This window comes from Pinus tabuliformis, chromosome 5_1, assembly GCF_031772625.1.
Source record: "Pinus tabuliformis cultivar Carrire ecotype Pingquan chromosome 5_1, CPIR1, whole genome shotgun sequence".
Classification (NCBI taxonomy): Eukaryota; Viridiplantae; Streptophyta; class Pinopsida; order Pinales; family Pinaceae; genus Pinus; species Pinus tabuliformis.
The window spans coordinates 310,567,220-310,592,285 of NC_142305.1; positions in this window are offsets into that span (position 1 = coordinate 310,567,220).

Consider the following 25,066-nt stretch of genomic DNA (forward strand, 5'->3'; position numbering starts at 1 on the left):
GTTCCTACGTGTGGGCAAGCAGGCAACACAATTTTTTTTTTTTTTTTTTTTAAATAAAAATATATATTTAGAAAAAATGTTTATACTTTTTTAAAAATAATATAGAGAGAGCGAGAGAGAATTTTAAATATTTATTTTTTTTGAAATAAAAAGTATATCTATTTTTAAAATTATATATATATATATATATATATATATATATATATATATATATATATATATATATATGTTATTTTTTTTAAATTGAGAACATATAGTTTTATAAAAATTTGAAATGTTTTTTTTAAGTAAAAAATATAAAAATATATTTTAAATTTTAATTTTTTTTTTCATTTTTAATATATATATATATATATATATATATATTTATAATATATATATGTTTTTTAATTTATTTATTTATTTTTTAATTTGAGTATATTTTTATTTTTTTAGGTTTTTCTTTAAATATTTTTAATCTTGATTTTAGTAGTCTTTTAATTTTCTTTTGTTAATTTTCTATTGTTTTTTTTTAATCTAGTTTGTTTATATATATATATATATATATATATATATATATTTTGTTAATGCTTTTTAAAATTTTGTTTTTTTTTTCCAATTTTTTAAATGGTTTACGAGATAAATTTTTTATTTTTATTTTTAATTTTTTTTAATATTTGTTTTTTTAAGTAATCAACATTTAAGAAAAGAAAAATAAGACAACTAGAAAATTTGTTAAGTAATGTTGATTTAAAAAAAAAATGAACATATTTAAAATTTTAAAGTGTCAAAAAATGTAACGTTTAAAAAAAAATATCCACACTTAATACATTAAAAAATTTAAAGTGTAAAAAATAAGCCCTCTAAAAAGAAGGTTGATGTTGCATCAACATGTTTGAAAATCAACATGAAAATCACTAACATTTAAAAACAAATATTTATATTTGATACATAAGAAAATTTAAAGTCTCAAAAATATGCTCCGAAAAAAAAATAATGTATTCTGCATCACCACTTTTCAAAATCGGTTAACTTTTTTGCTAACTCAACGAAATGGGTAATCGTATCAGTTCCCATTTCAAAGTTTTCATCGTTGATACACTTTGTGGCAACAGTGACAAAACTTGTGTGACAGTGCTTGAAAATTTGGAAATGAGTACGATACATGTTTACATGATTATAACAACTCATTATCGCAAATATTACCCCTTGAAACACACTTGAACTAGATTTTATATAAGGTGTGACACTTAACATGTTAAAAGATGACATTTACTATATGAGTAGGAAAAGTGCAAACGACACTTGAAATATGCGATCGAGAGTGAAAGTGACACATGCCATAGAGGATATAACATGAAAGTGATATAGTTAAAGTGAAAGAAAGCAAAAGCGACAGTCATAAACATGAAAATGACACTTACGAAAGTGAAGGTGCACAAAAGTGACAATTTGAAAACTCATTGAAATAGAAGTACAAACACAACCAAAAGTGAGGGACTGTCAATAATAGTGTGCATCCACTTTCAACATGGGTTGAACATTGCACAGGTACTATCTTGATGGACTATGCTATGCTTGTTCAATATTGTGTAAATGAATGTGCTTGAAACTTGTTGCAAACTAAGCATGTGTGAGCATGTGACTTTGACTGATCAAGAAGTGACCATGGAATGACCGATCGTAAGATCCATAGTAGGCTCCAAAATTCAAGTGTAGGTAAAATCTTGTAGGGTGTTTTACCCAACTAAAACACTTCGTGCCACATTGGTAGAACTCCAAATTGTTTGCCTTGGTCAATTCTTTCGTGTAGGGTCTAGATCTCCAAGGAATATTGGTACATAATTCAGGTTACCATGGCTTCCCCACTTACCCTATGCATAAACATGGTCCCCTTCATTCCTTTACTCGGTAAAACATAAATAAAATATCAACGATGACACAACATTTTGAATAAGGAAAATGTAATGAAGTTCACGAGCTTTAAATTTTCAGATTATAGTTTTTCATTTTTGGTGTTGCTCCACTGCCAGCAAGCCTAGACAGTACCCTGACGAAGTTTTTTTCTTCACCTCTCTATGTAGGAAGCCTTTCTCTTCTTTTGCCTTTATTTATTTATTTTATATAGGACTATTCATCGACACTTTTCTATTTCATGGGTAGAAGAGGGATCCCAACTTATTGAGAGTAGAAGAGGTTGTCCCTTCAGAGAAGCATATATAAGACCTATGATATTGGTTTTCTTGTTTATATTTTCCCATTGTCCTTCTCTACTTGATTGGATTAGCTTGAAAACACCGAAACATAAAGACTCGAGTGTGGGCATGAGGTTTCTAAAATAGACATGGAGATCATGGTTCAACACAAGGATTTCCTTAAGCAAGATTCGTATTTTTTCGTCAGAACATCATTGGCCAAAAGGTATAACCAAGACAAGGAAGAAGGAAAAAGAGTTCGCCAAATGTTGTAGTGTCACAAAGTCCTTCTCTATTTTTCCACATTTAATTTTAAGCCAACAACGAATCTTCATGCAAGGTCTTACAAAATGAAAGAAAATACAACACACAAAAAGGAAACAAAACCAGAAGAAAAAACAGAAGGAGGCTAAACCAAAACATGATGCGAAACCAAAATCAGAAAAAACAAGACAAACTACAGAAAATGAATGTAGGATGAATGTGCAGGTAAATTAATATGCAACTAGACCTAATCCTAACCTAACTAGCTAGAAGGTCGGGGTCACGCATAATGAAATTTCTAATGTAGCCACCGTAGTTGTTCCCGACTTGCAATCATAAAGATACAATCGATTAAAATTGAGATAAAACAATGTGCAAAAAAAGATAAGAGATTGAATATTTTGCACAACAAATTGAAGGTCTTGCCTGTCAACAAAAATATATGTCATAACCACTACTTCTAACCATTTCACACTCTTACCTTTTTTTTTTTTTCTGAAAACTATAAGAAGGCAAAGCTCCGGGGCTTCTTGGAAATGTATCTTTAGCCTCACTGTACTACCTAGCAAGCATGAGAAAAGGCTGAAACCTTTTATTTACGACAGAGCTTTCTAGGTAATATTTCTCAACCATTCAATGATTGGATCATGGAACTCGAAATAGTCCTCTTGAGAATCTTGAAATATTTAAAAAGATGAATTTGCAATTAAAAGCATAGGATTACAATGAGAATCTTGTAAGGGAAAGAGAATCTGATCATATTCAAAAGGCTTGTAAAGATAGTGAGGGCCTGACATAACCATCAACAAGGGATGAGTGCCTCATCTACTTGACAAGTATCCAAATGGTGAGATAAACCATAAATATTAATCAATGTGAAAAAATTGTCATGAAATATATTGGTGGGAAAATGATAAAACAAATGATAATTAATATTATGATCAGATGGGCCATTTGTGGCGAGAGATTATTGGTTAGAAGATAAGAATGATATATCAGTTTGAACATCTTTACGAATACCTTGAACATATGAATCATCTTCCTCACATGATAAACGTAACATACAATTTCCTTGTGACTGGTCACATGTTGTAATGGCATGGTAATCAACAAAAGAAGTGAAAAGGAATGTGAGTAAAATAAACACATGAGACCAGTTAAGATACAATGAATGAAGAAGAGTTTGATTCAAACAATAACTCATGCATTCATTAGCACTAAGGAGGATTTCAGGTGTGATGAAGAAAAATATCGGCGATATAACATTCATATGAAAAACCAAGAGCTGACTATTCTGAAATGAATATAATAGGCATGATTGCTTGGGTCAAAGATGATTTTAGAAATGATTTAACTTCACAGTTCCATGATACTATGAGAGACACACATTCCAAACCCAAGTTTGATACAATATATTTTCATGAAGATGAATCAATTGAGGACGATTCATTATTTCAATTAGAAATAAAATCTTGAAAGCTCGAAAGAATAGATCCAAAATACCAAACATCTTTCAAGAAGAAATTTTCAAGTGAAACCATACAAAGAGAAGGATTTTGTGAGAATAACCATATATTACTTAGTTTGGTGACCTTACCAAAGTCATAGTATCCTATCATAATCAACAACAGAATTTGAAGTTCGTGACTCCCTAACAAGTCGTGAAACTTTTTGGGATTGTAAAATTGAATTTTGGAGATTGAATCGGATCGTGCATGGTGTGAGGATAGCTACTACCATTGATTTCAATAAGACTAATACTAACTTGATGATAGCCATCTCCTTCATTGATTTGATTGGATTTTACAATAATAACCAAATTACTCAAGTTGAAAGATTCTCCTAATCGAAAATCCGAAGATGAATGAATTAGGGAAATTTCATGAGAAAGTTGATTTAAATAATTTTCTTCATGCAAAGCAAGAGATGATGAGGGATGGAAAGAATACTCAATGATTTTATTGTTTTCATTTTCATCATGGATAATATCACTACCTTGTGTCAATAGAAAAGTTAACTCTTCAGATGGATAACTTGAAGAGTGTGGAGTATCTTCATCGCAAGTTGATGAATTACAAATGAGATTGCGCAAGGGGTAGTGATATCAAGAGGAAGTTTCTATAAGAAAATTTTCTTCAGATGTATCAAATTCTAGATCTAATTTTGTCAAATCAACATCTTCTAGAGGAATCAAAGGATCAATTGGTGCACTTGGTCATACATCGCCCCATACAATAATGGAGTTAGAATCATTAGGATAATGGTTGTCCAAGACTTTAGATTGATCAGGAATGTTGATTCTATTTGATACATGATCGATATTCTTAGATTCATTATCAACCAAGAGTGAAGCAACACCATCTTCACACATAGGATTATAGAAAAGAGAAGAAACATTGAAAGAATACTCACCTTCTTGCTCCTCTACCTGTGAAATGTAACTACCTTGCACTTGTTCACTTCATGGATTTGGAAGGGATTGATTAGGAAGATTGAGGGACAAGGGATCATGAGAAAGAGATGGAAGAGGATGATAGGTATCCCAATCAGATTCAAGATTTAAATTTTGAGCAATAACATCATCTTTAGGAACTGAGAAATCAATCTTCACCATAGGCTTCATGAACCATTTCGTGATTTCCTCCTTGGGATATGAATCATCAAAAGGGGAAGGAGGATGAGAAGATGGACTACGAATTTGATTTTCCAAATTCCTAATTTTATTATCATTGCAGGAGGCACCCGAATTGGAATTGAAAAGGGAGGACAATGAACAAAAGGGATAGTAGGTTCCTCCTCTGAAATTAGGGGTGTCTCATGATTTACAAGAGTTGGGAAAGTAGAAACATCAAGTGGTTTGGATTCACAATGCAAAGAGATATGAACCAAACACACAAACTTAATCCCAATCCATGTCTTCTTCAGGAAACTCATAACGTGAGTGAAGGAATCTATTTAAAAAATCATTTATTGTTTCATTGGGTTCCATTCTAAAATGATTGATCCTTTTAGAAACATCTTGGTAACCATACCTATCAAAGGCTTGATAAAAATCCTTGAGGAAATGATGAAAATAATGGATGTAAGTAGATGGTAAGGTATCAAACCACAGATTGACACGACCTTCAAGGGTGAGGAAGAAAGTGACAATGCAAAATATTCATCATCAATTTCGTAATATTCACAAAATTAATGAAATTATAGATGTGCTCGTTTGTGTATGTTCCATCCTCACCATAAAACATTAATTGAGACAAGTGATAAAGAGGCTCATCGGGGATTAAAATTTTACCAGGAGATAGCTTAGAAAAACACCCCAGGAGTATGATCTCAAGATGATCCATTTAATATAGGAAATTCAAAATAGACTCAATGGGCATAGCTTGTCATATGGTCCTCATTATATTTCCATTTTGTTGATGGTGCTATAAATACATCAACCAAGGGGGTCTCCCCAATGTGAATTCCGAATTCGAACTCACACCATTTAGAGTAGGAGCCCCATCTAGAGTATCGACCCAATTTCCATATATTCTTATAGATTTTACTTGGATTTAGCTGTCAACAAGAGAGAGAAGCATGTATGTGCCTTTTTGAAAAGCAAGTATTCCTGGTGAATGTTTGGTTGTAGGTATATCAGGGTTCTTCTACTGGATGGGTGTTATAGACATTTTTGGGCACTGCAACCCCAATCATAAATGTCCATAAACCAAGGGCTCTTAAGTCCCTAAAAAGTTTTGTTCCAACCTCTAAAAGAACAAGGTCAACTGATTACATCTTCTCCCAGAAGTTCTCCATGAAAAACTGCTCAGAACTAGTCAAAACTAGACCATCTCACCTGCTCCATGGTAAAAGTGCGCTGCATCCCACCTAAATACACACGGGAGGTGTGATGCATCTTGAGAATCCCTTCTATGGGGTGCAATGGGCGAGAGTGGACAAATGGCAGGGTCAATCTGCAAGGTGGAGGATCATGGAATCTTCAAGAAACTTCTCCTATGACACTTGCCTCTCTGTATTCGCCTAGGGATGAGTAAGAGATCATAAATCTCCAAGTGGAATCAAGAACTATCAGAGAGAGGACACTAATCAAATCTCAAAAGCTGACTCACCCCCCTTGCAAACATCTATATATGGATCCCTCATCCCAGAGATCCGGAGACTGGAATTTTGTATCTTGTAAGGAAGTGCTGCTGGTTTCTCGGTGCAACATCATAGTGTTGGGTGATCTAAGCTTTTCATGAGGTGAAGAAGGGCTTTCTTGCTGAGAGGATGATGCTGGGTCAGAACAATTGGTTGTAATCTTCTTTTTTATTTCTTGATTATCAATAAAGCTATTCAAATTTTCCTCCACATTCTTGTATGATTGATGATATATGCATTTGTGTGGTCAATATATATCTGGTCCTATGTTGTTCATGATAATAGATCTATGTTCTTGGATAGTGTTATGCTGCTTTGATTCTACAGGTGCTCTTTGAAGCTGGGTAGACGAGGAAGCGAGTGGCAAAGATCTATCAGAAGGGAGAGGAATCAAGCAAGGAACCAAGTGCAAGACAGAGGTTGGTCTCCTTTATTCCCCTCTTATCTATTTCTCATAAAGGAAAACGAAAGTAGTTTTAGTTTGTTTGTTTCTAAGGTAGCTACCAGCCTTAGTGGGACTAGCAGCTCTGCATAGACACTAGATTTTCCGATAACAAAATGACGACTCCACTGGGGAGCGAATAGATTGTTTGTTTATCTACATTTGTTTACTTTATAAACTTACAGACTGAGCCTGAAGTTAAGCCAGCTAGCCTTCAAACTGCATTTGCTATGCAAGTGCAAAGTAGATCAATGTTGCTTCAGTCTATCTCTGGGTTTTGTTTATGAACTGAACAATTGATTTACAAGCTCTCTAATTGCCCTTGTGGTGGCTCTAGTAACCTCTTTAGATCTACCCCTGTGATTGATTTACTGATTACCACTTGCTCGGCCTAAATCCCTGAACTGAGCTGCAAACTGTGACCCGGAACCCAGTTAAAGTCTCGTCCTTGGTCCATCGCACTGTCTCTTCTGTGAATTTTGGATGCATCGCACTTCCCGAGTGTAGTAGGTGCGCTGCATCTCTTTTTCACTGTGTTACAGGTGCGCTGATCAGACAAGGCCTTTCTTGCTCCTAGATTTTGGTTTCTGTGTTCACTCTTTTCAGCTCTATTCAAGAGTTTTGCTGCCTGTAGTCAGTACACCTCTGTTGAAACCCCCTTCCTTTCCATTATTCCACCTCCATTGTGCAAAGAACTATAAATTTTTTTATGTATTTTGAGTCATGTTCAGTTCTCTTTTACAAAGAAATAGCGTAATTGAACTGTCGTTTCTTGATTTGAAAGTGTCGCAAGTGTCGTTTTCAGTCATAGAAGAGAATCCGATTGTTCTTGATAGTCGATTACACTGTTACTCTTGTATTTGATTTGAATTAGTAGTTTTTCAAGTGTCGAAAACAAGTTTTCAATTCCAAATCGCAAAGTGTCGTCATTGTCCTCATTTTGTCTTGAAAAGAGACTTGCTAGTAATGTTGCTTTGAAAAATAATTCAGATTTGTGCTTAGCTTTCTTTTTATCATTCACACATTAAGAAGGTTGAAAACAAATACATGCATGTGCATTCGCATTTATACTCTTTGTTGGTTTGATTTAGGACAATACATATAGTGTGTGCTCTCTGCTCTATGTTGAAAGAATGTCATCTCTCTTTCCTTAGTAGCTAGGATTTTCATTGCAAAAAGAAGATTAAATGATTGTTTATCATCTTAGATTGCATTTTAGGAATTGTATATCTACATCACGCGGTGAACCTGAAAGGAAAATTTCTTAAGCAAGATCAACTGTAAAATAAATTTAATGAATCTAAAAATGCTTTGGAACCTAACGCACAACATTTAGAAGTCTAGGCTAGAGACGTATTCCGACATCGTAAAGCCTGGTAGCTGTTGTTTTCATTGATGGTTGGGTGATTCCTCCACTTTGAGATGATAAGTGCCAGTACAGACTTGTGCTCCCACGTACCGTCGAGTATATATTGGGAGACCACAATAGGCTTTATCCTTTATCCATAGGAAGCCGTGTCTGCCACCCTATCGATCGCAATGCACTGAACACAGCATTCGGGAAGATTGACTACCGTACCGTAAAAAGTATTCTGTAGTTTTGCGATTGGTTTGATAATCCCTCTATCTAGATTTCCAGAGCAGTATCTTTCTTTCCTTTTTAGACTCCTTAAAGGAAAAGGTCCATCTGAGCACTTGTCACTTCAGGCTCATTAAAAATCGAAGGTGACTAGATTCATCTTTTGTTTTTTCTCGACTCTTAAAAATTGAAAAAACAAGCTGTGTCAAAGCATCCAAAATTCATCTATTCGGAAACATACTTCCCCTTGATGTTTAGTTGATCGAGTAATCCGCAATCGTGGAAGAAAGTCAATTGAAACCCCGTCGTTCGTGGAGGATTACGAGTCAACCGTCTTTGTCTCCAAAATCGAAACTGTTACGGACAAAGCAAACTCGTTTAACCGGTTCCAAATCCCCTGGTAAAGTTAGAACAAGTGTTCCAACACCATCAGAGACTCTGGTTACTCCAAACATTTCTGGTATCCCTGCCTTTACAGAAGAAGTTCAACAGCCACCAAAGGATAGTAGAATTGATCCTAGTGTGAAGGTAAACACTTGTATTACTGAACCAGCTCCATCTACAGCTGATTCAGAAGGTGTTATTCCCCAAACATCTATCGCTACAGATTCTATACCTTCTTCGGCACCAGAAATATTTTACAGACCTGACGGTCTACCTCTTCCACCTGGTCTGATTGCTATAGAAGAGATTGTGGAGGATCCTCCATCTAGTACTCCATTGCGATTTGGAGTCGGGATCACTCTATATCCTTCTTAATCAGAAATTAGTCTACCGTCATCGGAAACTCCTGTAGAATCGCTAGGCAATCTTTTGGATAGACTAGAAATGTCTGAACAACCATCGACATCTAGGACTGTGTCATCCGACACAACAACGACAGAATTTCCTGCTGTCACTCCAACAATGTTCGCTGCATACCATCTGTCCCAACTAGCTCTAAATCGCTAGAAGGGGCCCACTTAGGGGCTATTTCGATAGTATGGTCCGTTCCTATTTGTTCATCTAGAATAGTATCCGGGAACTCTTATGTTGAGTCTCAGCAAATTGATCCTTTAGGATGTCAATTTAGGCAGTCCGGTTCTCAAGGACAAACCATTCCTTTGAGTCCTAGATTACCCCCGTATGGGGGGCAGTATACCCTTTCATTGTCTCCTCCAAGAGGAAAACCATACGAGAGTTCACAACAAAATTCAGGTTATGCTGGAATTACATCTAGTGGTTGGGTGCCAATACTACCTCAACAACCAAGAATTGTATATTCGACGCAACAATGTTTACCTGTGTCAAATATACCAACTACGCTGGCTATTGTGGCGGTGTCGCAAGTACAAGTGTTTCCTGTTGTACGCCAACCTTAGGTTTCTCAGGTTGTAATGCAATAGCCTCTTGTCCCTGCGACTCAACCACAATTGCCAACTAGTGGAATGACACAGGCCCAAACGAGTACAATTACCCCTCATCTTGGTCAAACGGCTAGTATTGGACAACAGCACATGGCTTCACAACCATGGCTGGTGCAATACCAACAACCACAATTCCAACAAGTATACCAATGATCCGAGCAACAAATCTTTGCAAATAATGGGTAGCCATATATTCAAAACGGTCAAAATCAACCATTCTACAATGGTTATACCCATCAACCTTACCAAAGTTACCAGCATCAAATGCATTATGCTGGTATGCACAGACCAACTGCTCAGGCCATTCCATCCTATCCTGGGTATGCTTCGCCAAACCTAAATCAACAGTTACCCTTCATGGCAACTTTAGAGTTACCAGATCTAAATCGGCTAACGAACGATCCAATTGCTTACGCCCCCTGGTGGCCAGCGATTCCACATAAACTTCCGTCAAATATTCCTAAATTTAATGGAAATCCGGGTGAAGACCCGTCGAATCATGTGATGACATTTCATCTGTGGTGTTCATCAAACACCCTAAACGATGATTCGATTAGGCTTCGCCTTTTTCAGAGGACGTTAACTGGTCCAGCAGCAAAATGGTATATCGAGTTACCCAGAGCTTCGTTTGACAACTTCAGCGCCCTAGCCACAACCTTTTTAACCCATTTTCAGTTACCAATAAGGTACGAAATGGGAACAAAACTTCTTACCAATTTCAAGCAAACAACGGCCACTCACATATCTGATCATATTCATGAGTGGCAACGCTGTCGTAGAATGGTAAAAACCTATGTTCCTGAATAGATTTTAGCTGAATGGTTTATTAAGTCATTATTACCTTCCATTACAGAAGATGTGGCAAAAGGAGGAGTCGTCACTGAAGAGCAAGTTATTGCTCATGCGCAATATTTAGACTTGATTTATACTCAGTCTGGCATGCTCTACGATAAAATCCGTGACGCTTCCAGATCAGATTTTTCCGTCCCTCCTCCTCCTAAATTGAACAATGACTCTCATGCTGGCGATGGCGTGATTGGTACGACAGACACAAAATCGACAAAGGCTGCATCTAAAAAGGCCCGTAAGATTTCTAGTCAAAATGCAAAAGAAGAAATTCTCTCCTCGGAAGTAAATGTTGTCTCGACTGATAAAGGCAAAGAAACCAAGCAACCAGGAGGCAAGAAGAAAAACAAAGGGAAGAAGAAGAAACAAGAGGAATCATCACCTGAAAATTCTTCTGCAAACCCTCCTGGAGATAGGAAACCAAAAAGTCCATGCTTAATATGTGATGAGGATCATTGGACAAGAGATTGTCCATATAAAGCTGAGGTTAGAAAATTCTTCAAGAATTCAAAAACCTTAGTGGTATTGACTGATCCGTTTCCAAATATAGGGACAAATTTGGTTGCTAGCGAAAATGATTCCCCGTCCCAAGTACTAATGTTGTCGGTTTCGAAACAACAAAATAATGATTTGATATTGACAAGGAATAAAGATTACAGGAATCCACAACTGTCGAACAACAAGGATAAAGATCAACCTAGTAGTTCGACAACAACTTCGACAAAAGTTGCGCCATCCATCATTCTGGAGCTAACAATAAAACCGCCAAAGGGAGTAGTACACAAGTTGACATTTAATCCTCGTGCCAGAGCAGCACAACATTATAACATAGTGGAAGATCTAGCCCAATAGCCATCTGCTATGTCGAAACTTGAAGTACTACAAAATTGCCCATCCTAAAAGCAGGCTTTATTATCAGCTATAGGTGGGATAGACCCAAAGGATTCTAATCTTGTGTCTTTTAATCACAAAGGATATGATCCTCAGTAACCAGCTCAACTAGCTTTCCTCATTCAAGTGAAAGCTCTCAAAAAAACTGTTCATAGAACAATTATTGATGAGGGGGAATCTACACGTATTATGTCCATGAGTTGCTGGAAAACTTTAGGATCTCCAACCTTGTCATGATCTTCGATGAAATTAAAAGCATTTGACGGACGAACATATACCCCATATGGTATTTTAAGTGACTTGCAAGTTGAACTAGGGGGGAAAAAAGTAGAAATAGATGTCGAAGTAATCGACGGAAACCTCGATTACAACATCCTACGAGGAAGACCATGAATATATGCTATGGCTGCGGTTGTGTCGACCTACTTTAGGAAGATTGCATTTCCTTTCCAAGGAGGAATTACAATCGTCGACCAACAAACATTCCTCCCCTATAGTTCCCAATTCACGAGAAGCATTCCGATGATCCATGGAAGCCCCCATTCGCTTCAAAATATTAGAGTAGGCCTACTAAAAGACTCTATATTAATGGGGACTTTTTCCCTCCTGCCTCCAATCAACCTGGCGGAAGTGGCGATGGTAGGAACTTGCAATATGATATCTTTGACTCAAAAGATCTCAGAAAACGATATTAACATGGATCATCCACAGGTATTGCCTCCAAGCCCAATAGAAATATTGTAGCAATCAATGTTTTCGACATGGGAGGCAGACCCAAACCAATGCTCATCAAGCGTTTGGATAGATAGGTCTAAGGAATGTGGCACCCCTTCAGATCCTTGGTCGCAAGTGCATTACACCAACGAAGGAATTGTTCAGTCAATGATAATTGAAGGGGTGCCATGGGAAGATTACCACCATCGTTCCCATCTTCCGGATTGTCAAGAAGATACTCCTGATGACCTTCGTCATCCTTCAGTTTTTGATTTCCTATCAAATACTGTAAACACGGTGGATTCCGAGCGAAACTTGTCCAATATTGAAGAGACTATCGCCATAAATATCTCGACCAAAATGGATGTTGTAGAAAATATTTATGTTGGAAAATGTTGTTCTCCTTCAGAACTTGAAATATATAATGCTCTTTTTTGCGAATTCAAAGATATCTTTGCTTGGTCATACGATGAAATGCCAGGCATTGACTAGAGTATAGTTGAACACGAAATCAAGATGTATCCAGATGTCAAACCGGTACGAAAACGGCTACAGCAGGTGCACCCTAAGAAAGCCGCTGCTATCAAGGCAGAAGTTGAGAAACTTCTCCATGCTAGTTTTATTTACCCGGTTCCTCTAACAGATTGGGTATCGAACATTGTTCCTGTAATGAAAAACAAGGAACAATTAGAGTGTTCGTCGATTATAGGGATGTAAATCAAGCTTGTCTGAAAGAAAACTATCCTACACCCTTTATTGACCAGATAATTGATGAATGCACCGGATGTGAAATCTTTTCATTTATGGATGGATTCTCCGGGTATAATCAAATAAATATCCGCCCACAGGACCAGTCAAAGACTACATTTATTTGTCTGTGGGGCACATTTGCATATCGAAAATTACCCTTTGGTTTAAAGAACGCAAGGGCAACATTTCAGAGGGAAATGAATTATGCCTTCCATGACATCAAAAACATCGTTCGACCATATCTCGATGACCTTCCAGCTCATTCGCGAAAGCGGACCGATCATCTACAGCATTTGAGAGTGATATTTCTATGTTGCCGACACTACAAGATACGACTCAATCCACAAAAATGTGTGTTTTGTGTCAGATCTGGTCATTTGCTTGGCTTTGTAGTCTCGAAGGACGGTGTTCGTCTCGACGCATGTAAGGTTCAGGCAATCATAAATTTTCCTCCACCTTCAAATTTGCTTCAGATTCAGAAACTCCAAGGGAAAGCAAACTTTCTGAGGAGGTTCATTCCAAATTATGCCAAACTTGCTAAAGGTTATACACGTCTATTGAAAAAGGAAGTACCCTTCGTCTAGGATCAGGTCGCGCAAGCTTCCTTTGATGCTTTAAAAGAATCCCTAATGAAAGCATCATTAATGTACGCTCCTGATTATCAAAAAGGCTTTAACTTGTATCTAGCTGCAGTAGATACAACCATCGCAATGGTTTTAGTTCAAGAAGACAACGGAATTGAAAATCCTATATATTATTTCAGTAGGAACTTAAATGATACAGAAAGCAAGTATTCCTATGCTGAAAAGCTGTCTCTCACAGTAGTTCAAGCGATACAAAGATTTCGACAGTATGTCCTCTTTCGAAAAACTACCATTTTGTCAGATTGCAACCCCATGACTTATATATTGTCGCGACAGTTGCTGGGGGGAAATATTCAAAATGGATTGCAATTCTCCAAGAGTTTGATCTGGAATTCGTAAAATTCAAATCAAAGAAATCCCTGGTTTTTGCGGAATTACTATGCGATCTCCCATCGTCGTCCAACGATGAAACATCCGAAGAAAATATCGTGGATGAATCTTTGTTTCTGATATCTTCAAGCAATCCGTGGTATGGAGATATAATCATCTATCTCCAAACCCAAAAATATAGGTCTAATACCTCTCGCTCGGAACAAAAATGTATTCGATACCAATCAAAAGACTACATGATCGTCGGTGATACACTTTACCGTCGAGGTGTCGATACAGTTCTGAGGAGGTGTCTCACCCATGAGGAGGCCGAAAAAGTCCTGAATGATTGCCATTCAGGTGTGTGTGGGGGGCATCAATCTGGTTACGCTACGACGCAAAATTTTTTATGAGTAGGATACTTCTGGCCAACAATGTTCAAAGATTGCATAACTGCTGTTAGAAGTTGCCATGCATGTCAAATTTTCGATAGCAAAACCAGAAAACCACTTGCACCTCTGCAACCGATAATTGTTGTTGGGCCATTCGCCAAATGTGGCATTGATTTCATGACATGTAACCCCACCTCGACCGGGGGGCATGGGTATATCATAGTCGCAGTAGACTATTTTACCAAATGGGTCGAGGCGATGCCTACATTAGACAACATTGGTGAAACAGCTGCCATTTTATTTTTCAATCATGTAGTCACCAGATTCGGCGTTCCACAGGCTATAGTCACAGATCATGGATCAAATTTTTGCAATCACATTATGGTTGAATTGGCTGCCAAATTAGGGTTGTCCCATGATAGCTCTACTCCATACTAACCGCAGGCCAATGGAGAAGTTGAAGCAATCAACAAAGTCCTGAAGCGGATGCTGCAAAGGATGATTGGAGTCCACAAAAGGAGTTGACACTTGATCCTATACTCAGCCTTGTGGGCATACCGAACATCGGTAAGGAATGCAACCGGGTTCACACCTTTTCAACTGGTGTATGGCCTAGAAGCAATCTTACGAGTTCAGTGTGAAATCTCGTCCCTCAAACTCGCGGTCGACCTTCTCCCCGGAACTTCAGAAGAGGAAGCTCGTTTCTTGGAACTAATCCAATTGGATGAAACCCATCGTGATGCCACTTTGGCTAACGAAGCCCATAAGAAACGAGTCAAGGCGCAGTTCGACAAGAATGTCAAACCCTGTGTCTTCTCAGAAGGTGACTTGGTCTTACTTTATGACCAGGAATCCGATAAATTGGGAGCAGGTAAGTTCAAGTCTTTATGGATGGGCCCCTATATTGTTAAGCGAGTGTTAGCAAAAGGAGCCTACGAGTTAATGGATTATGACGGGATTCCACTGGCACAACCCCGTAACGGGTTGTACCTTAAGCGTTACTATGCATGATTCAGTGTGGTAACCTATATGCTTTTGTTACATTTTTGTTTTCGCTAAGAGTAATTGTTTTGGTCAAGTAATCCACTTTTTACATTTGTCGCAGATGTCGAACCTATTGGAATCTTTTGTTGGATATGCCGACGGAGCGAGTCGTAGTTCGCGGAACCTATCTTTTGCGGCCTGGGCCATTTTTGATCCAAGCGGCGAGTTAGTAAGTTTCAGAGGGGTATGTATTGGTCAGTCAACAAATAACATCGCTGAATATAGCGCGTTGATAGAACTTCTCTCTGATGCCATCACACATGGCATAAGCCGACTTGTTGTCAGGCTAGACTCACAGCTCGTCATACTACAACTCACTGGTATCTACTCCGTCCGAGATCCAGCTATCTATCGTATGTTCCTAAGGGTCAAGATTTTGCAAAGACAATTTGATTTTATTCAATATCAACATATTTCCAGAAACTTAAACAAATTAACAGACTCATTGGCAAATTATGTGTTAGATAGACATTTGCAACATTTATAAAAAGAAGCATTTCATCAGTATTTGCATCAGGATCATGTAACTTAACCAAAATAAAACTCCAAAAATAATATATAGATATATATATATATATATATATATATATATATATATATATATATATATATATATATATATATAGATAGATAATTGTTTATGGTTTACACATAATGTTCTGTAACCAAGACAAAATTGGTCAAATGACCCAAAACTCAAAATGCTAGGGGGCACCCTAGTCTAATGATGCTGGTGATAACAAGTCACTGCCTGTGCAATCATGCGTAAAAGCCTAGTCCACCGACTCGGCACACCAGTAGTATGTCGCTGCAACCTCAGGGGCAGCTCGTCAGTCCTCACGTCTGGAATACCAAGAGTAAGGCCCTCGACCTAATCCTACAATGCTGAAAGAGTCTCAACCACATCAAGGTCGCGAAGGATAGCCCTTCCCGCACCCTCTCCTGCTAGAGCGACAATTGGCACTCTCAGGCGTACTACTGGTCGAAATGGTCCAACATCTGCATAAGCACATGAGTTTTGATTATTCCTAATAGAAGAAAGCACAAGAACATTATAAAGAAAAATGATAAACAGAGATATGGTCAGAAAATTTACTGATGACACCCCACTGCTCGCCAGTAGGTAGTACCAAATCCATATCACCCCGAAAATCCATACCGACATATGGATACTCGGAAAAAACCATCTCCTGACAGTTGAACCACTCGAAAAAGGTATCAGAAAAGGAAATCTGGGACTGACCAGCATGTTTGGCCATAAGGTCGACCCATCTCTGCATCCGTGGCTCAGTCGGTGGAGGTAAACCAAGTGAAACATACTGCGGCTGCATCAGCGGGATCTTTTCCAAGGCGAAAGCTATCAAGATAGAACCATATCCAAAGTTCTTCAATCTTCAATTTTTCACCTTGGTCAGTTGTTATTTCATCACAGAGAGTACTTCATCACACCATTTGAACACCTTTGGTTCAAGGCATTCCAAGGTGTACTGCATATAAGACTTGTTGGCCACGTGAAGTGCCGCACTACCAGCCAGTCTAGCAAAAGTGAATGGAATGGTCCTCAGGGACCTGTCAGTGACATCTCGAACAATGATCTTGCCATCCTTACTCGGCTGAGATCCCTCTCTGCAATACCTACGAATGTAATCTCTCACAGATTCACCCCCACGAGCCGAAGATGATAATGAGATAGGGGCACCCCGCCTCGATAAGCCGGTCAAAAAATAGATGTCCACGACAGTCAAGGGGATGGAATTGCCCCTAATATGGAACTCCTGGGTGGTAGGATCCAATGCATCGAGAAAATATTGCAATAGGTTGATTTGTTGCCTCATGCAAGAGATGCAAAAAAACTTGAACAGGCCACAGTTCCGCAGTGCATTTACCGTAACCGGATCATGCAAAGAAAGCATGTCCTCTTCTTCATGCTCACGTTCTCACCATGTAATAGGCATTTTTCTCCAATGAATCTCTGAAACAAACAAGAGAGGAGTCAAGATCCTGATTTGGTGAAAAACAGGAAAAAATTTCCATGAAAAACTGTGCATAAATTGCCCTCTTTGTGCCCATCGCACCCCCAACAGTGTTCTAGGTGGGATGCATGCTGACTAGCTAATGGCCAAGCCAGCATGCATCACACCTTTCAATGTAGAAGAGGTGCGATGGAGCCAGGGCAAGTTTTTCCAAATCCCAGAGGCTCAGAAAAACCAGAAAACATGCTCAAAATGCAAAAAGGAAAGGATGAAATTAAAGAGCTCAGGTTTAGCTCCTACCTAGTCCAGACGGTGTAGAGAATCATCCATAGAATTTCCCAGAATCAGCTAGTGAAAATCAAGGGGGAAAGCACCTCCAAAGCTCCAACAAACTAAAGTTCAAATGAAATGGTAAAATTAGAGGTAAAAGGCACTTTTAAATTACTTTTCATGTAATTCAAGTAAAATATTAGTGTTTTAACTCATTCTTCAGACATATATTGTTCATTTCTAACTAGTTTGATGAAGCAATTGAGCAGGCAGTTCAACCTCTGAAATAACAAAGTTGTCAATGGTAAAATCAAGACAATCAATGACCATTATATCAAGCAGTTTTAACGTGGAATTCAAGCTCGTTAAAAAATAAACATAAGCAATGAGCAAATGTTCCCCCAGAGTTTAGGCCCATTAAAAAATGAACCAATTTCTGGTAAATAACCATCGTGAATGTATTATCATCAGCCTTTGAAGCCTTGGTCGTGTTCTCATCATCACCTCCACTCTGTATTGGCCGATCATTCACCCCCATTTGATTGTTTACTCTTTTTGAGGAACAACTGCGAAGAGTGATCCTGTTAGCCATCCTTGTGACACTGCCATGGTTGGAAAATTCCAAACCTTACCTGGAATCAGCTACTACCTAAATTTATCACTCGTTCCTCAAAAAATGAGTCTCCTTTAAGCTCTTTTCAACTGACTTGTAAAATATGAAAAGATTGTCGAGCCATTGGCCTCTCCAGCTCGTTAAAGGGACCAGAAGTGCTATCCCTCCTTTAGATTTTAATCTTTTTGGACTTGAGGGATTATTACATAAAAAGATCGAGCGCTTGTTTTGTTCGGCTCGTTAAAAGTACCAAAAATTCATCCCTTTTGCATTGTTTTATACTTTTTCGGACTCAAGGGATTATATGACGAAAAAGGATTATTGGAGTTTTCTTTACGTCCTTTTTTCAGACTCTCTAAAATTGAAAAGGACCGAGTTATCCTTGTCGTTAAACTCGTTAAAACCGAATAGCGACAAACTTGTCCATATAGACAAGAACGAGTTTCACTATCGCTAGGCTCGTTAAAACATAGCGATGGGTTTACCCGAAGGGAAAATTATAGAACAAGCATATGTTATCATCCTCAAGCTTAACAAAAATAAAGAGGTACTGGTCAACAATGACTGGGGAAAAATTGGGAAGAAAACTTGAAGAAACTTTATCAGTAGCAAGTCGCTCTTGAACATGACACTTTCACTCCGCGTCCGAGTTGGGTTGGGTTGTTCCATTCACTGGTCACATCACCATGGTTCCGTCACACCATCCATATTTGGGGTTAATGCTACCGATCCATCATGTCAGTGTCGCTGATATGTTCAAGAGAAGTCGCTCAGAGAATTCACCTGTGTCTCACCCATTGCAATACATTTACGCTCCATTCTTTCATGACCGCCACCCTGAACCTTATATCACTAAATCGTTTTCACCTCCATTAAAAATCATTTGCTCCATTCTGTGTCATTGATGTGGGATTCACTAAGGCCCTCCTATGACAGATCGCTTCTTGTTGACATCAGCTCATTATCCAAGAAGTCGATCTAGGAACAACCCTTTCAGTACTTTGAAGCTTGCATGCCTCAATGGCAAGTTTCTCACTTCCGGCAACAGGTTTACATCAATGGCCTTCGACCAAAAGATTTTGCGTAGTGTTTGACGCCAAGTCCCTTATTCACACCACGTGAATTGTACTGTAGTACCTTGAGGGTCATCATCATTATCGGTGATTCCTCTCGCGCCTGTTAACAGCTTACATCATTGGCTGGTAATTAGGTGATGTCTTTCCATGTTCAACTCCAGAACATCTCTCACATGGTTCGACTTGTACTTTGAGTGAATATCAAACGAGATTGAAGACCCTGGATCTAGTTTCATCCATCCGGGCCGTGATATATACTCAGGAAAAGAAAGACATCAAATGTACATCATTACTGCACAGATAATCATCCAACCTAAGGGATGATGGCTCTACCAGAATCATCAGTCTACACTCAGACGATTGTCTGTCTTATGTACATGAAAATGAATTTATAAAGCTGAGCATGGGAATTCCCACCTCAGCTAGATCATGAAAATATTATGAAGATAATGTATTGTATTGTATCTTATTACAGGTCACCTTCTAGCTTGAAAAAACTTCAGATCCTCATGATAAAGCATTTCACCCGACATCAACATATTAACGACCTCATGATTTAGGGGGCAACTGCTATAGAAATTTTTGGGCACTACAACCCCAATCATAAATGTCCATAAGCCAAGGGATCTTAAGCCCCTAAAAAGTGTTGTTCCAACCTCTAAAAGAACAAGGTCAATTGATTACATCTTTTTCCCAGAAGTTCTCCATGAAAAACTGCTCAGAACTGGTCAAAACTGGACCATCTCGCCTGCTCCATGGTCAAAGTGCATTGCATCCCACCTAAATACACACGGGAGGTGCGATGCATCTTGAAAAGCCCTTCTATGGGGTGCGATGGGTGAGAGTGGACAAATGGCAGGGTCAATCTACAAGGTGGAGGATCATGGAATCTTCTAGAAACTTCTCCTGTGACACTTGCCTCTCTGCATTCGCCCAGGGATGAGTAAGAGATCATCAATCTCCAAGTGGAATCAAGAACTATCATAGAGAGGACACTAATCAAATCTCAAAAGTTGACTCACCCCCCTTGCAAACATCTATATGGATCCCTCATCCCAGAGATCCGGAGGCTGGAATTTTGTATCTTGTAAGGAAGTGTTGCTGGTTTCTTGGTGCAAAATCATAGTGTTGGGTGATCTAAGCTTTTCATGAGGTGAAGAAGGGCTTTCTTGCTGAGAGGATGACTCTGGGTCAGAACAATTGGTTGTAATCCTCTTTGCTATTTCTTGATTATCAATAAAGCTATTCAATTTTTCCTCCACATTCTTGTATGATTGATGATATATGCATTTGTGTGGTCAATATATATCTGGTCCTATGTTGTTTATGATAATAGATCTATGTTCTTGGATAGTGTTATGCTGCTTTGATTCTACAGGTGCTCTTTGAAGCTGGGTAGATGAGGAAGCGAGTGGCAAAGATCTATCAGAAGGGAGAGGAATCAAGCAAGGAACCAAGCGCAAGACAGAGGTTGGTCTCCTTTATTCCCCTCTTATCTATTTCTCATAAAGGAAAGCGAAAGTAGTTTTAGTTTGTTTGTTTCTAAGGTAGCTACCAGCCTTAGTGGGACTAGCAGCTCTGCATAGACACTAGATTTCCCGATAAAAATGGGGAGGAGATATGAGCCTCCAAGAGAGAGGTAATAGTACCGCACTAGTAGGGGTACATATAAGAAAAAAAGAATCACTTAAAATCAAGCACAATAGTCCACCTAGATGTGACGATTGTTACAACAATTACAACACGTTTTCGATAAGATAAGAACTAAAATAACCAAAATAGTTCAACTACTTTAGTACAGGTGAAAGAAAACATGAATCATAAACATTCACAGAACAATCTTACAAATATTCACAATTCATGCTTGAAATACTGTTGTCCATTAGGGTTCAAGTATTAGGAAAAGGTCCCAAGATACATGAATAATCCAAACATCACTAGCTCGAATAGTGGAGTATTAGAGCCACAAAATTCTCCCCAAAAGTACTAACCTTGTCTCTTTGATGCTTTATGGGAGAATCCAAGGTGAAAAGTCTTTTTCTTGTACAATGAGGGTGTATATATAAAAATGGGGTGATCCTTAACCTCCCTTGTGACTCTTGAACTACCTTCATGATTGCTTGAATTCTCATGACTTTTCAACTTCCTACATGACTTTTCACATTACATAGATGACTCTTGGACTTCCACTTTACATTACATTTTCCAATATAAAATTACATAATCCATGAATGATGTGGCGCATGATGTCTCATGACACAATATGACATGAAGCTGAAGACATGTACTGCATGATGACATGGAAATGTGAAGTCACTTTTTGTTTTCACTTTCTTTGCATCTTCTTGAAAATATGGTGGATTTTCTTCTTCATCCTACTGCTTATGACTTGAAGATAAGGAGTCTTCAATGTGGTCTTGAACTACCATCTTCTGTTATAATCTAATGTTTCTTTGTCTTCTTTCCTAATGATCATCTTATGTCCTTAGATCCTTAGCTGTCTTCTAGCATGGTCTCCTTCTCCATATCCTTCATCATCATCCTATCATGACATAATAGAGTACCTGCGACTACAATCCACCCATGACAAGATGCCATCATTCTGATAAACCCCTAGCCTAAGATACTTCATGTAATCACTTGTTAGGGCCAGAATTGGTGATTGGTTGAGTGACTGACTGAGTGTTTTCACATTCTAAAGGTCAAGGTCTAAGATTGAGGATTGAGACTATGCAATGCACAATTTAGGATGACCAAGATTAGAGGATTGAATAACTGATGGAATCAAGGACTCAGGCTAGAGGCTTGAGCCTTGAGACTACACAATGTGTAGTTCATGAGGCTTGAATAGAGGGAATTCACAGTTTAGCAACTCAAGGGCTCAGACTGTAGGATTGAGACTACATAGTGTGTAGTTTTGAAGGCCTAGGCTTAGTGACTACATAGTTGAGGAACCCAAGATGTTAAGCTTGAGGCTTCAAGTTTCCCAATGCATAGTTTAGAGAGGAAAACAACCTCAGATATTTATGCAGTTGAGGGGTTCAAGGAATCAAGGCTGAGGCTTGAGGCTTGAAGTTACCCAATGAAAAATTCTAGAGGGAGACAGGCAAAGTGATTGTGTAGTTGCACAATTCAAGAGCTCAATGTTGAAGCTTAATGCTTGAGACTACGTAGTGCACAGAAAATGTTGGTTAAAGGAAAGGATTGTGTAGTTGTAGAGGTTAGGGGCTAGGCTTGAGCATTGACATTGCATAATGAATAGTTCTGGGAGGAAGAAATTGTGCATTATGTAGTGCCAAGGGGGAAGTTTGATGCTTGAGGACTCATATTGTGTAGTGCGCAATCCAAGAGGGTTGAATGAGGCTGAGAGGCCCAGTTGGGGAGTTTTGACTAAGTGTGGGATTAGTGAGATGAAGTTGAACAAGAAAAAAAAATAAGCATGACCACACACTTAGATCACTTGATGATAGAACAAAGGATAGTCATAACACATGAAAAAAATACTTTCCTCAATGCGACAAGATTTCAACAACTCACTTTAACTGCGACATTAAAGATATAATTTGCGACGACACTTGTGTGACAGTGCTTGAAACTTTAGAAATGAGTACGATACATGTTTACATGACGAGAAAAAATCATTATCGCAAATATTACCCCTTGAGACACACCAGAACTAGCTTTTATACAATGTGCAACACTTAACATGCTAAAAGATGACATTTACTATATGAGCAGGAAAAATGTGAATAACACTTGCAATATGCAAACGATATTGAAAGTGAAACATGCAAGAGCGAAGATAACATGAAAGAAATATTAATTAATTTAAAGCAAGACAAAGTGGCAATTGAAAACATGAAAATGACACTTGCGAAAGAAAAGGTGCGCAAAAGCGACATTTTGAAAACTCACCGAAATAGAAGTACAAATGCAACCAAAAGTGAGGGACTATTAATGACATTGCATACTAACTATCAACATGGGTTGAACATTGCACAAGCACTATCTTGATGGATTGTGTTATGCTTGTTCAAGGTTTCATAAAAGAATGCACTCATGAACTTGCTGCGAACTGAGCATGTGTGAGCAAGTGACTTCAACTGATCAAGAAGTGACCACGAAACAACCAATTGCAAGATCTAGAGTAGGCCCAAAAATTCAAGTGTAGGTAAAATTTTGGAGAGTGTTTGCTACAGTGACAGCAGGGTACCATGTGCTAGATAATCCTAGTTTGATACATTTTCAGGTCTTCATACATCCAAGCAAAGACATCTCAATACTTATTAAACAACTCAGTGAAGGCTTGTAATTCTCTAGAAGAGAACCAATTACTGAGATTGATATATTTGGGATCAACTTTTGTTCCAAAGTTGGTTTGTTTGTGTGATAGTGTGGAACTTTGAATCTTTGTGTTTGGTGGTTATCAGAATTGATTCTGTAAGTCGAACAACTTTTCAAGAGAAACAACACCCTTGGGCATGGGTTTTCCCTTTCGCGTGTCAACTTCTTCTACCAATGATTTATCATGTTCATCTTCATCTATTTATGTGTCCTTAAACACATCCACGTTGGCCATAAAATCTAGTATTTATTGATCATCATTGAAAACATAAAAGCTAGTTATGTTGTCTCAAACAATGGGCTTATAAACAATTTCAATAGAAAATTCATCCCAAAGAAGCGTAAATCTAGTTGTGGCGTTGGATAAAATATCAACAAAAAATACGTTAATCCTTGGAACCGACTTAATACTGAAAGCTTTGAAAGAAAAAATCAACTTCCATAGCTCTTGTTGGTAATTTTTCAGGTGTGGTGATAAGCGATGGATGGTGTCGCATACCTACCTTGTAATGATTCCTGAATCACCAATTACCATTAGAAATTCCACCTTGAGGTCAATGGCTTTCTTTTAGCCAAAAATGAGCACCTTATACTCTATGGTGTTGTTAGTTCATTGAAATCCTAATCTATAAGAAATTAGAAAGTTATTTTTTTGGGAGTCCATCAAGATGCAACTGATGTCGGCTCCATCTTCAGTCTTAGACCCATCATAATACAAAGTCCACATATCACTACAACTATAATCTAAGCTAAAATTATTTACATCTAAAGTACAAATTTCATTACCATTAGCTGGAGGGAAGGGAGGGAATTCTAGTTGCATATCTGATGAGACTAGAGATTGTATGGCTTCATAGCAACCAATGTCAGATTCCAAGAAACACGTCCCCAATTTTTCTTGAGCAATATTGATTGGCTCATTATGTGCTTCCAACTCAGTGACCTTGTATTTCATGTATGGCTCATTGTTGACTATGATCTGGTTGTTCTTTCCCTTATAGGGAAGCCACAAATGTGACCAGTCTATAGAAAAATATTTTTGTAGCTTGGTAAACTAGACTCTGCTTAGTAACAACTCATATGCTTCAGGGATATCTATAGCCATAATATCTATGTACTGATGCACTCTTGAGCCAAACAAAAATCTAATCAGTACATTATTTAACTCTCCAATAGTTTTAACTTGAGATCT